This window comes from Sorex araneus, chromosome 5 (genome assembly GCF_027595985.1).
Source record: "Sorex araneus isolate mSorAra2 chromosome 5, mSorAra2.pri, whole genome shotgun sequence".
Lineage (NCBI taxonomy): Eukaryota > Metazoa > Chordata > Mammalia > Eulipotyphla > Soricidae > Sorex > Sorex araneus.
The window spans coordinates 43,080,242-43,096,652 of NC_073306.1; positions in this window are offsets into that span (position 1 = coordinate 43,080,242).

Consider the following 16,411-nt stretch of genomic DNA (forward strand, 5'->3'; position numbering starts at 1 on the left):
CTCTGAGCTTCCTAACCCAGTGCCCTCTGCTCTGCTGGCCACTGTCCAGGAGAACTGCTGGCGCCTTCCACAGGGTTCCCTCCAGGGATGCATCTTACATCTCACGAGAGGGTGTGTGTTGGTTGCAGTGCATAACACCTTTTCTTAGAAACTGGTGACTTTTCTTGAAATCCCCAATTGGCCTGTGACCTCAAACAGTAGCTGAAAGGCTTGTTCAGGTGACTCGGGCTCTGTCAGCGCTTCAGAAGCCACATCTCAGTGTTGTGGTTTGGTGGCAAGGGGAGAGGAAATCAGCTACAGAGATTAGAAAGTGGGTGCCCAGTTAGGTGGCCGTGGAGCCTGGGAGAGGCACTTAAGAAGGGGTGTGCTGGGACTGGAGGGATAGCACAGCGGGTAGGGCATTTGCCTTGCACGCGGTCGGACCTGGGTTTGATTCCCAGTGTCCCATATGGTCCCCTGAGCACCACCAGGAGTGATTCCTGAGTACATGAGCCAGGAGTAACCCCTGTGCATTGCCAGGTGTGACCCAAAAAGCAAAAAAAAAAAAAAATAAGGGTTGTGCTCTGGCAGAGGGGAGGGGCTGGGTCTGCCTAGGTACGTCGAACTCAGACCCCATGGTAAGAAGAGCCTGGTCCCTCAGCAATCTCCCGCCCCCTGCCCCTGAGAGCAGGACCAAGAGGGGCTAGATTGTGCCATGTAGGGAAATCCCATGAGGCTAAGGAGGAAGCTGAAAAGTGGGCTTTGCAGGAAGCCTGGGTTTGATCCTGGCACTGCATGATCCCCCAGGCATCGCCAGGAATCTCACAGGCACACACGCACACACATGCATGCACACACACATGCATGCAGATACACACACATACCACAGGTTGAGACCTGAGAAAGAAACATACAAAAGATAAAGAAGCGGTTGAGGATCTCAGTGGCCAACTATCTCAGCATCCAGGTCAGAGGCGGCCCCAGCCTGGAGCCCAGCAGCTGCAGCCATACTGGACCTGGACACTGACCAGACGCCTGGTGTCTGTCTGCTCTCACCCCCGACACAAAGCTTTCTGCTCCACTTTGTATTGCTTTGTACTCCACGTGTCCCCCTCCCCAAGGTCTCTTATTGTCCAGGGCCAACCCCCTGCCCCACCCCATAATGAGAGTCTGCTTCCTGTGTTATTGGGCCTCAGGGGACCCCAGGAGGTGTCTCGGGTCCTCAGACTGACCAGGGGCCAGGAAGAGGGGAGAGCGCTGAAAACTGACCCAGAAGAAGGTGAACGCTCTTCTGCTCTGGGATTGCCCACACCTCTCTGGAAGCTCTCCCGTGGCCATGCCCGAAACTGTCCACTCCCCAAAGCACAGAGCACAGGACCTTGGCCCAGCTGGTCCCTCATTCTTGCTACCCCTGGACAGAGGGGCTGGTTTCTGGCTGAGAGAGGGGACTCTGCCTTTGCTGTCCCCTCTCCTCCCCTTCTGCCTCCCCTCTAGCCCTTTCCCTTCTCTCACCTCTTCTCTCTTCTCCTTTTCCTTTCCCCTTCTTTCCCTCCCTTTTCCCCCCTCCTTTTTCCGTTCCTGCCCTCTTCTCCCCTTCCCTTCCCTCCGTCAGCTTTTAGAAACTTCACAAGAGACTCCTGTGGGACCAGAGCAATAGTAGAGGGGTAAGACATTTGCTTGCACATGGCCGGCCTGGGTTCAATCCCTAGCACTACATCTGGTTCCCTAAGCACTGCCAGGAGTAAGCCCTGAGCAGATAGCTAGGTGTGGCAAAAATAAACAAACAAACAAATAAATAAATAAATCCGATCAGGTACAGAAGGGTGAGCTGGGAAGGGAAGGGGAACCTTTTTCTCTAATAGTCAACTTGAGAAAATGCAGCCTTAGCATCAAACCTCTCAAATACCCAACTTTAGAATCTCTAGAAGTGCAGGTGCCAGGGCTTTTGGTGAGCGTGATGTGGGGTGAGGAAGGGGAGCCTGGTGTGTCTGCAGAGTGGGGCGCCAGTCCCACAGCCCCCTCCATGCCTCTGACATCTCAACAGGGCTGAGCCCAGCCCTGGTGCCAGTGCTTCTGGGGCGCATGGGGGGCACCGTCGTCGGAGCCTGGTGGTGAGAAGTCAGGGCCCCCGTTGGACGCCCAGACACACTCTTCTTCTCTGCCAAGTGCTGAATTCACGAGGCGCCTCAGCCTCTGAAACAGGGAAAGCTGCAGAAAACAAAATGGAAGATCGAATCCCATAGGATCTAGTTATCCTACTTCTGGGTATCTGCCCCAAGAATACAAAACCCAAAGACACAGGGAAAGGTGTACAACCTGTGCTCATCATGGGATTATTCATGGCAGTCACAGGCTGGAAACCACCAAAGTGCCCAATGGCAGAGGAGTGGATAGAGGTGGGACACAATAGTGTACTATTGAGCAACAGAAGAAAAGAAAGAGGAACCCCTTCCCCCCCCCCACGGACAAGAAATAGGGAACAGGACCTAGGGACAATGCAGGGCTACCGTACTTCCCTTGCATGTGGCCAACCTGGGTTTGATCCTCGGCACCGCATATGGTTCCCTGAGCCCACCAGGAGTGAACCCTGAGCACAGAGCCAGGAGTAAGCACTGATCATAGCCAGTTGTGGCCCATAAAAGAACAAAAACAGAACAGTGCATAGTGTCGTTTGAGTGAGCCCGGGCAACTGAAACAGTGAGGAACTGTTGGCAGAATGGCCCTAGCAAGCTGGGACACCCCAGCAGGTTTGGACATGCGCAGACACAGCTGCTTCCTAGAAGAATGCTCTGCGTCCTGCGCAGCCAACTTGAACTTCGTTGGAAGAGAGGAAATGAGAGCGGAATATGGGGTAGGGAGGACTGCATGAAACACACAGCGACTTTATTCCAAAGTTCATTTTCTTTTATAGCACGCAGTGAACACGCCGTGGGAAAGCCAGCAATTACAAGTTGAGCGAGCTACATTATCTGTTACTCTACTTTGCAGCTGCGAGTGCGGCAGTTCCTTGAACTCTCTCAGGAATGAGAACGTGACTCCTGGCCCGGCCAAGGCAGATCAGGTGTAGCCTTCCCTTCGGCCTCCCCTTTACAGGGTCAGCGGCCAGGGCAGGGAGCTCCCATACGCCCAGTTTTTTCCCCTGCTCATTCCCTTCTCAGGGAAAACAAGCAGGGGCTACCGTGGCCAGTCCCCAACAGAACGTAAAGGAGAAGGCGGGTCACCAGGGAACTTCCCACCAATCAGACCTGCCGTGACTGAGCGCTTCATTTGCATACAGCAGACCTGAGCCACCTGAGAGCAAACTAAGCCGCCGCTATGGCACATATTAGCACTCCCCAAGGTCTGGCACATACCTGAAATAAACATACTTTGTTCCCCAGGCTGCAGTTTAGAACTCCCCATGTCGCCATGCAACAGCATGGCTGGAACTGGAGATCAAACAAAGGTGAAAAAAGTCAGAGGGAGCAACCAACTTCCACCTTGCTTGAGGAAGTGAAGCAAAAAATCACTTCCCCCCATCACTGTCACTGTCCTCCGTTGCTCATCAATTTGCTCAAGCGGGCACCAGTAACTTCTCCATTGTGAGACCTATTGTTACTGTTTTTGGCATATTGAATACGCCACGGGTAGCTTGCCAGGCTCTGCCATGCGGGCGAGATACTCTTGGTAGCTTGCCTTGCTCTCCGAGAGGGGTGGAGGAATCAAACCTGGATCGGAGGAATCATACCTGGATCTGCTGCGTGCAAGGCAAACGCCCTACCCCCTGTGCCATCACTCCAATCCTATGTGGAATACAAAAGAATAAAACAAAATAATTCATTTTAGTTATTTGTTTTCATTTTGTTTTTTGGGCAATATCTGGCAAAGCTCAGGGTTACACCTGGCTCTGCACTCAGAGATCACTCCCTGCAGTGCTCGGAGATACACACAGGATACTGGGGATCAAACCTGGGCCAGCCTTATACAGGGCAAATGCCCTACCACTTTACTATCACTCAAGTCCTTATTTAATTTAATTAATTAATTTATTTATTTATTTGCTTTTTGGGTCACACCTGGCGATGCACAGGGGTTACTCCTGGCTCATGCACTCAGGAATTACTCCTGGCAGTGCTCAGGGGACCATATGGGACGCTGGGAATCAAACCCGGGTCGGCTGCATGCAAGGCAAACGCCCTACCCGCTATGCTATCACTCCAGCCCCAAGTCCTTATTTTATTTCATTTTATTTTGGTTTGGGGCCCACACCTGAGGGTGCTGAAGCTCAGACCTCAGCTTCTGCAATGCAAAGCTTGTTCTTGCAGCGACTAGAGTCAATCCCTGACCTGAAAATAAAATTGTTATTAGAAGGGAAAGGGATGAGGGAGATTGAGTAAATCAGGTTAAAAGAGTCAACTGTTGGGTTCCAGGGAATAGCTCAGTGGCAAAAGTCACCAGCCTTGTAAGTATGAGGCTGCAAGGCCCGTCTCTGGATCTACTACATGCGCTGAGCACAGTCCCAACAGCTCTGCTGACTGGGCCCCTCAGTGCCTCAACAGAGTTGCGAGCTCTAGCACCACAGCCAGGTGTGTGTGAGCACCACAATGGAAAGGTGTGAGTGCGACTGCCACGTGCACCTCAACTAAAGATCTCCGAGCTTTGGGGCCGGAGTGATAGCACAGCAGGTGGGGCGTTTGCCTTGCATGCAGCTGGCCCGGGTTCAATCCCTGGCATCCCATATGGTCCCCTGAGCACCACCAAGAGTAATTCCTGAGTGCAGAGCCAGGAAGAACCCCTGAGCATCGCTGGGTGTGACCTCCCCCCAAAAAAATGATATCCGAGCATGGAGGGCAGGGATGAACTGTGAGGAATGTTTGTGTGCACGCCATTTTGTGACCCCTGGTGAGCACTTCAGCCAGATTTTGTGCAAGCACCATGGCCAAAGGACAGGACTCTGGCAGGCACCACAACTAAAAGTGCAAGCAACCAGGCATGGGAGCACTCCCAGCTGTCATGACAACAATCTCAGTGGCAAGGGGAAAGGAAGGTGAGAGGAGGAGAGAGACACTGTACAATGAAGGATGGAGTGGACTACTTTTTGTTTGTTTAGGGGGATATACCTAGAAGTGTTAGTGTTAGTCACTCCCCATAGTACATTGGGGGACCCTGAAGTGCCAGGTTTTGGGGTTTGGTTTGGTTCAGTTTGGGGGCCACACCCAGCAATGCTCAGGGAATACTACTAGCTCCACACTCAGGAATAACTCCTGGCAGTGCTCACAGGACCAGATGGGATGCTGGGGACCGAATCCACGTCTGCAGTTTACAAGGCAAGTGCTCTACCCACTGTATGAGGTACCAGGTTTGACTCAAGGCTCCTATATGCAGAGCTGGAGAGAAAGTACAGCATGAAAGTTGTTGCCTCACATGCAGCCATCCCGGTTAAATCCCTGGCATTCCATATGGTCCCCTGAGCACTGCCAGGGGTAATTCTTGAGTGCAGAGCCAGAAGCAACCCATGAGCATCACCAGGTCTGGCCCCAAAATAAAAACAAACAAACAAAAAGGCTTCTACATGCAAATCATATCCTTGAGCCATCTCCCTAACCCATGAATCTTTTTTCATTTTGGAGGGGCATGGGGGTACAGTTGTGGAAATTACCACAAAAGCTATTGGAAAACCAAGTAACATGCTTTGAGAAGTGGCAAACTATTATGTTAGTGGACCCAGTTGAGCACAGGCTCCAGAACTGGGCTCAGAACCAAGGTGACCTGTGTCTTATAGACTATCAGATGGGGGTTGGGCGGGGCATTTGCAGGCAGCTGGCTGGAGGAGAGTACAGAAGCAGAAATTTCAAGGCATGTTATTTTGCAAACCAGGATCTGGACCAACCCAAGGACATGAGCACATTTGGAGCACATTCCCAGGTTACCAAGGTTACGAGTGAGATTAGGACCCTCTCAAGGACATCCCGAATGCACTCACTCCCTGGTTGTGATGTCGCCCAGACTCAGCGGCCCCTTGGCAGCTCCTGCTCTCTGCTGTTAGTCTGCTGGAAATGAGCCTATTTGAAACGTGGGCAAGGGGCTTTTTCCTCATCAATACTGCTGTCCAAACCCGGTGAAGCAAATGCTCCACCACTGAGCTACATCTTCAATCTGTGGAATTGAACTTTAAGTAGAGAACATAGTGGACAGATGTTGACTTATAACAGTGTTCACTTTAAACCTATATAATATTAGAAATCTATGTTACTTAATTTTTCTTTTTAACTTTGTCTTTCCTCCATCCCTCTCGGAAAGCCCAGCAAGCTACCGAGAGTATCCTGCCTGCACGGCAGAGCCTGGCAAGCTACCCGTGGCGTATTCCATATGCCAAACACAGTAACAACAAGTTTCACAATGGAGACATTACTGGTGTCCACTTGAGCAAATAGATGAACAACGGGACGACAGTGCAGTGCAGTGTTAACTTTGTCTTTGGGACCATAGCCAGCAGTATTCATGCCTTACTTCTGGCTTTGTGCTCAGGGATCACTTGTGCTCGGGGGACCATATATAGGTGGGGGCTGCTGGGCCTTCAGCAGGGCAGGAAATTAGCCTGCCCCCATGCCAAGAAGGCTGCAGAGTTTTCAGCCTAGAGGTCCATCTGCCTGGGACGATTCAGCAGCTTGGAGTCTCTTCCGCTAAAAAAGTTTTTGTAACTTATTTAACTGTCACAAATTACAAAGTTATTCATGATCGAACTTCAGGTGTACAACTCCAGGTGATCAAACTCCAGTCCTTTCCCAGTGTCCCTTTCCTTCCACCAGCGTTCCCAGTTTCCCTCCTGTCTGCCAGCCTGCTTCTGTGGCAGGAACTTTTTCTTTTATCATTTTTCTAAATTTGTTTTTAAGAGATCTTGACTCATACGCTTGCCGTCCTCAAACTAACCCCCTCCCCAGTCTTCACTGAATCTTTTTTGTTTGTTTATCTTTGGACCACACCCTGCAATGCTCAAGGGTTACTCCTGGTTCTGTGCTCAGGAATTACTCCTGGCAGGATTGAGGGACCATACTGGGTGCCAGGATTTGAACCCAGCTCTGTCACCTGAAAGACAAGTTCCTACCCACTGTACTAAAGAGATTCAAACCCAGCACTGAATCTTTTTATTAAAGGTCAGAGACAAGGGGCTGGAGCAATAGCACAGCGGGTAGGGCGTTTGCCTTGCACACGGCCAACCCAGGTTCGATTCCCAGCATCCCATATGGTCCCCTGAGCACCGCCAGGAGTGATTCCTGAGTGCAGAGCCAGGAGTAACCCCTGTGCATCGCCAGGTGTGACCCAAAAAGCAAAAAAAAAAAAAAAAAAAAAAAAAAAATTTAAATATTTAAAAAGGTCAGAGACAAACTCCTCAAGGTTAATTTTCAAGGACTTCCCTCATTGCTCATCTTTGAATCCTCAGTGAAGACCTGTTGGATTATTATTCACAAATACTCACTGCCACTGGTATAGGTTTCTGGGATTTCTCATGGACATGCCCAAGAGTATAGTTTTATCATTTCCTTAGATGAGAACTTTTTGACTATTAAATTGTGAAATTAACAAGAATGAGACATCAAGTTTTACCCATTGGATTGGAGTAAATGAACATGATTGGCGGTTCTTAGAAAGGGAACATATACTCTCAGACAGCATTTGTAGGAGTGTACATTGGCACGCCTTTTTTTTTTCTTTTTGGGTCACACCTGGCTATGCACAGGGGTTACTCCTGGCTCTGCACTCAGGAATCACCCCTGGCAGTGCTCAGGGAACCATATGAGATGCTAGGAATCGAACCCGGGTTGGCCGCGTGCAAGACAAACGCCCTACCCACTGTGCTATTGCCCCAGTCCCTGGCACACCTTTTTGCTCCTTTTGCTCGCTCCAGTGGGGCTGTATGTTCCAGGACCCTTTCCTTGCTTTAGTCAGTGAAAGGTGAGTGTATCTGGCTTTGGTTCTTCCATGCCCAAGGGGCCAGTATCTTTTCTGGCAAGATGCTTTAAGAAAAAACATCATTGTCCTTTCCTTGTGTCAAGATGAGTTAACAACCGGCTCTCTAAGGAGAAAGGGCATTTCCCAATTTCCATCCCATAAATAGTCTCACCATGACCAATTTTAAGCAACCAGCATGACTCCACTTGAGTACAGAGTTGGAGAAAGAGACTCGTATCAGTTTTCACTGGGGCCAGCCCATCCCAGCTCACCCAGATTATCTCTTTCTTCTCTGCTGAGTACCACATTGCTCACGGCCAGCCCCCTGGTGTTTAGCAGAGCAAGCATCCACCTGTAAAATGAGACTTGGAAATTGTTGCAGCATAATGAGCTGAAACTAAGGCACTCCTTGAAACTCTTTCTCTTGTTTTAGTAAATGCCTTTCCATTTCAATCCACAAGCATTTCCCAAGGCGCATGACATGACATGACATGACATGACACGTGAGAGACAGCACATGAATGTAGCCATGAGCAATAGAGGCAGAAGAGCCAAAACTCCTGGGGTGAGAGTCCAGCTTTCCCATGGACTAGTCCTTTGCTTGGGAAAATGACCAATAACTCCAGTAGTTCCTTTCATTTTTCTTTGTTTTTTGGACTACACCCAAGGCTTACTCCTGGCTCAGCACTCAGGAACCACTCTTGGCATGACTTAGGGAATGATAAGGGGTCCTGGGGATGAAACCTAGATAGGCCAGGTACAAGACACTTGCCCTCCTATTGTACTATCTCTCCAATCCCAAAATATTTTCTTAGTTTAACTTGGAAGTAGAGGTCTGATTTGTTGAACTTTTGTTTTGTTTGGGGGCCACATTGAGCAGATCTCCAGTCTTTCTCCTGGTGGAGCCCAGGGTTCAAACTCAAGTCAAGGTAAGTGCAAGGTAAGTATGTGCAAGGTAGTGCCGTACCCGATGTTCCATCTCCCCAGCCCTTCCAGTAGTTCCTATCTTCACCTATAAAAGGTGATATGTTTCACAAGATATTGTGAAGGGGATTGCACAACTTGCTAGGTGAGAAGGGCTAAGCCCAGGAAACCTGCTCTCCAACTATTTGCCTTTTCTTGTTGCTGTGAGCAACCAGGTCCCAAGCCAGGAGCAGAAGAGCCTGCTCTGGGGTAGCGAGTCCCAAGTAGGAAATAGGTAGGAAAAGCTAAAAATCACAGTAAGTTGCAACAAGAGCAAGGGATGAAGGAAGCTGTGGGAGCATGAGAAGAGCAATCGTGATGTAAGATGCTCTTACTGAAGGCCTGGGAAGACTCGACTTAGAGGGAGCTATGGAATCGGGCCTCCAAGGGTGGGGAGTTTCCCTTGGCCTTGGATTACAACTGTGATTAATAAGTAGTGGGGGAAGGGAGGGGAAGATTGAAGATGGGTTTATGACATAGTGAAATAGTGGGAGAGGGTCATGGGCTCACTGGTAGTGATGGGTGCAATAACTTTGCACATAAAGACCATGAATGTTAAAACTATTGTAACCATGTTTCCTAAAACTATAATAAAATGTATTTTTTTAAAACGACTTGTTTTGGGGCTGGAGCAATAGCGCAGCGGGTAGGGCGTTTGCCTTGCACACGGCCAACCCGGGTTCGATTCCCAGCATCCCATATGGTCCCTTGAGCACCGCCAGGTGTAATTCCTGAGTGCAGAGCCAGGAGTAACCCCTGTGCATCGCCAGGTGTGACCCAAAAAGCCAAAAAAAAAAAAAAAAAACCCGAGTTGTTTTTCTAGTTAAAAAGAATGGCTTGTCACCAGGAAATGAAGGATTTCCTTTGAACTCTAGAATCAGTCTCTGATTTCTGCGCTAGTCACCCTTTTTTCTCTCAGTTTTTGGTTGCCCAGACTTAAGATTTAGAATTTTTATTTGTTTTTTATTTGTTTGTTTTGATGAGGGAAGTTTTGGACCACACCTGGCATTACTCAGGGGACCGTGGGGTGCCAGGAATCAGATTTGGGTTGGCTACACTCAAGGCAAGAGACTTACCTGCTATACTATCTCTCTGGCTCCCCAATAAAATAAAAAAACTTGTCATTTTAATGTTTTTTTTTTTTTTGCAGGGGGAGAGGGGTTGGGGCCACACCTGGCAGTGCTCAGGGCTTACTCCTGCCTCTGTGCTTAGGGATCACTCCTAGTGGGCTCACGGGACCAAACCAGAGGGGGGTTGGGGGCCAGCTGTGTGCAAGGCAAACTGCTCTATTCACTGTACTATCACTCTAACCTCAAATTTTGTTTTTTTTTTTGTTTGGGGACCACACCTGGTGATGCTCAGGGTTAATCCTGGCTCTGCACTCATCCTGGTGCTCGGGGGACCATATGGGATGTCGGAGATGGAACCTGGTTTGGCCATATACAAAGCAAACACCCTACCCATTGTACTACAGCTCCAGCCCCAGATTTTGTCTTTTAGACAAAATTTAAGAGCATTTGAGAAATGCTTCCAGAAGAAAACCTTCCTTAGCTGCCTGCAGGAACACCCCTCGCCCCCACCCCTGTCGGTTCCTGTCTTCATCCCTCAGACTGTGACTGCCGCAAGCCTGACCCGCTCTTGGCTCTGCGCGATGGCCTCGAACCTAAACCGGAAGGTGAACAGTGTGACCGTTGAGCATTCCAAACGTGAAGAGAAACTGAAAGCAAGGAGGCGAAGACCCAGGCCAGGACGTGGCTCAGAAAACAGCCTAGTCAGACAGTCCCTCCGGGCCATCAGTCACCCAGTGTGGCTGGACTCTCACCTGCTCCCAGAGCAGCCCTGCCACTCTGTCTCTCGCCCACAAAGGTCAAAGTCCTGGGCAAACACATCCGCTGGTCAAGCGTGATCATGTGCTCGCTGCCCGCGGCCAGCGAGGCAGTGAGATTCTGCCCTTCCCGCTTCTGCTGGGTGGCGGGTGGCTCTGCTCCCCCCAAAGCCTGTGTGTTCTTGGATTTCCGTGGGGACTCCCACTCTGCTGCCTCCATAGTGCCTCTCTTGCTCTTGCCCTTGCGCCTTCTGCACCCTCTTTGTCTGCAATAGTCTTTCCTCTTCCCCCCTCCAAGGCAAGTCCTCTTCCCCCGACAGGCCTCTTTTCTTTCACCTGTGACCCCCCTAAAGCCTGGGATCGAGGCCCCTCCGCTGTGTCCCCATTGCCACCCGCACTGCCCCGTCACTGACCTAAGGTGCCAGTTCACTTGTCCCCACACGCAGTTGACTGCAGTGCTCTGCACTCGGAGGCCCAGCCCTCTGTCACCACAGCTCTCAGCACCAACCGTAATCTGGGCCCTTGGTCTGTGCTCACTAAACGTGAGTTTTAATGACGCTATTTAAGGCGAATTTGATGAGCACTGGAATGTAACTCAGTGGCAAAAAGAAAAAGAAAAAAGCCAGCTTCTCATCTAGGAGGCCCTGGGTTTGATCCTTGATCCCTACCTGAAAAAAAAAAAAATGATTAGCCCATAGGGCTGGAGACATAGTATAGGAGGTTAAGCACTTGCCTGATATGAAGTGGACCAGGATACGATATATGATCCCCTGGGCACTGCCAACAGTCATTCCAGGGCATAGAGCCAGCAATAGCCCCTGAGCACAACCAGGGATGGCCCAACACCCAGCCCCCACCAGAAAATAAAAATAAAAATAAAAATGGACCATCGGTGGACATCTCTCATGGCTATCTGTCTAAGATTTGATTGTTTTTTTTTTAGGGGGGGGTGGGTAGCGGACATACCTGGTGATACTCAGAGGTTACTCCTGACTCTGCATTCAGGAGCTACTCCTGGTGGGCTCAGGGAACTGTATGGGGTGCTGGGGATCGAACCCAAGTTGGCCATACAAGGCAAGCACCCTACCCACTGTTTATCACTCTGGCCCCCTGCCTAAGAGTTCTTACCTCTTATTTTGGAAATTATCATCATTTGCTCTCCAGGATTCACTTCTTCCAGACATTTCCTATAACCTTATTTATTTGTTTGGGGGCCAACCTTAGCAGTGGTCAGGGTACGATGCAGTTCCAGAGATTGAATCCAGGCCTCTCATGCGAAGCATTTATTCCAGTCCTTTGCATCATCTCCAGCCTCTTTCCTGCTATTTTTTTTGTTTGCTTGGTTGGTATTGGGCCACACTCTGTGGGACTCAAGGCCTACTCCTGGCTCTGTGCTCAGGGATTACTCCTGGCGGGGCTTGGGGGGCTATATGGGGTACCAGAAATCAAACTCAGGATGACTTCAAGCCAGAGAAGAACCTACCCACAGCACTATTGCTCCAGTCCTCTTTCCTGTAATCTTAAAACAGTCATCAATTATTGTCCTCTTCACATTTGTCCAGGGGTCAACCTGAGATCTAAGTCCAGCCAGGGTTTTGAATCTTGAGTCAGATAACATGGATATAGGAAACAGCTGAGCTGGATCATTCCAGTCCCTGAGTCCAGACTAAATAGAGAATAGTCTCAACCAAGTTAAGTTCCAAAGTGTAAACTATCATAGACAATAAGGCAGAGAGAAACAAATTTCACCCTTATGACAAAGCTGTTGGCATGATCCTTAAGGTGTAATGGACAAGTGGACTTGCTAATACTAAACCCAAATATTCCTCTTCTCTATTAGCTCCAGGAACTGCTGGAAAAATTGTGATGTTTCTGGGTGAGAACCAGGCACTGAAAAATTCAGAGCCTGGAGGAAGAGAGTCAAAAGACATGCTCCTTGGGGACAGGTAGGTGTGAATGAGAAAGAGGGAGGAAGAATTGAATTGAGTTCCATTCAGGCTTTCCAACTCACCAATCAGAAGGTCATTTCTCTGATAGGATGAGGAAGTAGAGGAAGAGAAAAGCATTTCACTCTAAAAGAGGTCTTCCCACCGGGAATATAAAGAGGGGAAATAGTCAATACCCATGCACTATCCATATACTCCTGATGGATACATGACCCAAGTGGGCTGGATCCTCTCTTTCTTTTTTTTTTTTTTTTTTTTTTGCTTTTTTGGGTCACACCTGGCGATGCACAGGGGTTACTCCTGGCTCTGCACTCAGGAATTACCCCTGGCGGTGCTCAGGGGACCATATGGGATGCTGGGATTTGAACCCGGGTCGGCCGCGTGCAAGGCAAACGCCCTACCCGCTGTGCTATCCCTCCAGCCCCTGGATCCTCTTTCTTTATGCACTAGTATCCTCCCAATGAATCCCTTTCTTGCTTAATGTAGCCTGGGTCCTTTTTTTTCTTTTTGGGTCACACCCAGCATTGCTCAGGGGTTCCTCTGGCTCTGCACTTGGGAATTACTCCTGGTGGTGCTGGGGGGACCATATGGGATGCCGGGGATTGAACCCAGGTCAACCACGTGCAAAGCAAATCGCCCTACCCACTGTGCTATCACTCCAGCCCCCTGAGTCTGTTTTTATTGTTGTACCCAAAGCACGTAATTGTTTTCTACTGCTGCTATAACAAATTTCTACAGATTTGGTGGTTTGAGACAACAAAAATGTGTTGACTTAACAATTCTGAAGATTAGCACTGTAGCACTGTCGTCTCATTGTTCATCGATTTGCTTGAGTAGGCACCAGTAACTCCATTGTAAGACTTGTTACTGTTTTTGGCATATCAAATATGCCACGGGTAGCTTGCCAGGCTCTTCCGTGCGGGTGGGATACTCTTGGTAGCTTGCTGGGATCTCTGAGAGGGATGGAAGAATCGAACCCGGGTTGGCCACATGCAAGGCACGATACTACGATACTATGATACTACGCTGTACTATCGCTCCAGTCCATTCTGAAAATTTAAAGTACAAAATGGGGATAAAATGAAGACATGAGGGGCTGGAGCAATAGTACAGCAGGTAGGGCGTTTGCCTTGCACGTGGCCGACCCGGGTTCGATTCCTAGCATCCCATATGGTCCCCTGAGCACCTCCAGGGGTAATACCAGGAGTAACCCCTGTGCATCGCCGGGTGGGACCCAAAAAGCAAAAGAAATTTAAAAAAATGAAGACATGAGCAGAAAGATATATTCCTTTGGAGCTTCTTGGGGACATTCGACATTCTACTTCCTTTGGAGCTTCTTGGGGACATTCTACTTCCTTTGGAGCTTCTTGGGGACATTCTACTACCTTACTTTTCCAGCTGCCATCTTCCTGGACTTGTGGCCCCAATCAGAAATCAATCACACCATTCTTAGCTCTTATCTCATCAGACTACCTTCTCTGGCTCCCTGGCTCCCTCTTGTTATATCAGGCCATTCCAGGTAATCAGACTAATCTTTCCATCTTCTAACCCTTCATTTATCCATCTGCAAGAGTCTCTTTTGCTGTATGAATAATGTAGTCATTCACAAAACTCCAACAGAAACACCTGTCTCTTTTTTGTTTTATTTTTTGGGGGAGGCCACACTCATCAGCGTTCGGGGTGTTCTTTTAGCTCTGCGTTCATGGATCACTATGGGCAGTGCTCGGGACCCATATGTAGTTTTGGCCTGGGGTCAGCCCCCATACTGTCTCTCTGGCCCACTCCAACAGAAACATTTCTCAGCTTGTTTGAGATTTGCATTTCTCTCCTCTTCAGTGTCCCCTGCAAGAAAGCTTCAGAAAACGTGAACCTTCCAGTTGCCCAAAGCCTACTGGATAGATCGTGATCTCTCTATCTCCCTGTCTCTGTTATCTCTCTGTTCCTAGCAACTGTTAGCGGGGAGTGATCACATGACCAGACACTTGACCAGCACATGTGTTTGCCCAGTACTTTAACCTCTGAGGGATAGAGGCAAAGTGGCAGGGCCTGCTCTGGGAGGCAGGTGAGAGTCCAGCAGCCCTGGGTGACGGATGGTGCAAAGGGCCTTTCCAACCAGACTTTCTCTTGGGCCATGACTTGACCTGTGTGCTTGGCCTACTTGTTTTGACTTCCTGTCCCTCATTAGAATTTGTGCACATCCTGAATCTTCTGGACCCCTCAAGTCCTTTCTCTTTCCCGGAGACCCCTGTGATTTCTCTAGCTGGAAGCCAAGCACCACAGGGAGCGATCCTGGAGTACTAAGCCAGTAACAGCCCCCCCAGTAGCAGTGGTTTTGGCCCAAAGAACAAATAAAAATAAATAAATAAGACTATGGGGAAACAATTATTTCATAATCACAATCTTGACCAAGAAGGGCCCTTGGGGCTGGGCTTGGGCTGCCAGGGCCTTAGAGATTGCTTCATAGGGGTGTAAATTAAACTTTCACACACAAGCTATAGAAGTTATTTTTCCTGTCTAAGAAAAGCTTGTTTCTTCTGCAAAATATCACCTTTTCCTGATTTCAAAAGGTTTTCTTATTGTTAATGTCTATTGGCACATTCCAGTCTGGAATCACCCTCGTCCAACTTGGATGTAATTCCTTTCTTTTACTTTATGGGGTTCCTGTTTCTCTCTCTTCTCTCATTTTTCCTAAATAAAACCCTTTTACTTAAATAGCAAAAAAAAAAAAAAAGACATAAAGGAAAAAGAAAGAAAGAAAAAGAAAAAAAGAAAAAGAAAAAAAAGAAAAACATAAAATACAAACAAAAAAACAGTTGTTATTTTTTTTTTAGCTTTTTGGGTCACACCCGGCAATGCACAGGGGTTACTCCTGGTTCTGCACTCAGGAATTACTCCTGGTGGTACTCAGGGGACCATATGGGATGCTGGGAATAAAACCTGGGTCAGTCGTGTGCAAGGCAAACGCCCTACCCACTATGCTATTGCTCCAGCCCCTCAAACCCACCTTTATTGTGGATTGCATTATAAAAGTTTTTGAAAATATAAAATGCACAAGGAAGAAAGATACTCCTGAAATCCCATTACACAGATTGCTGCTCTATCAAATAAAAGTAGGGTTCCGTGGCAACTGCAATTCTGTATCTTGTTTAGTGAATATTCCCCCTCCCCCATAATCTGATACAATGAAGAGGTTACAGTGTGCAAATCTGTTGCAATTTATTTAGCCAATCTCTCTTTTTTCCTTTTTCCTTCTTTTTAAGGGGTGGGTTTTATTTTATTTTGCTTTGAGGCCACATCTGCGGTATCCAGAGTTTACTCCTGGCTCTGTGCTCATTCCAAGAGGACACTCAAGGGGCTAAATGGGGTGCCCGGGATCAAACACGGGTCGACTGAAAGCAGAGCAAGCGACTTACCCATGATACTCTCAGCCCTAACCAATCTCGTCTTAAGCTGAACATTTAAGATACTGACTTTCCGTTTGAGACTTCGGGGCTATTTGTACGCGACAGATGTTTATCTTTGCTATATACAATTTTAGCCCTGCCTTTATTTCTTAACACAGACTTTACCCGTTTCCTTGATTATTTCTTTTGAATTCCTTAGAAATAAAATTGCTGTTCCAAGTGATATTTGATAAATACCGTCAGTCTTAGAGACTGATTTTACCCATTTACAAGCCCACAGGTAATATCGGAGGACTCCACCCAAGTTGCCGCTGTCATAACTGTCAAAAGCTTAACTAGAACTTGTCGCCCTGCCTCGGGCCGGT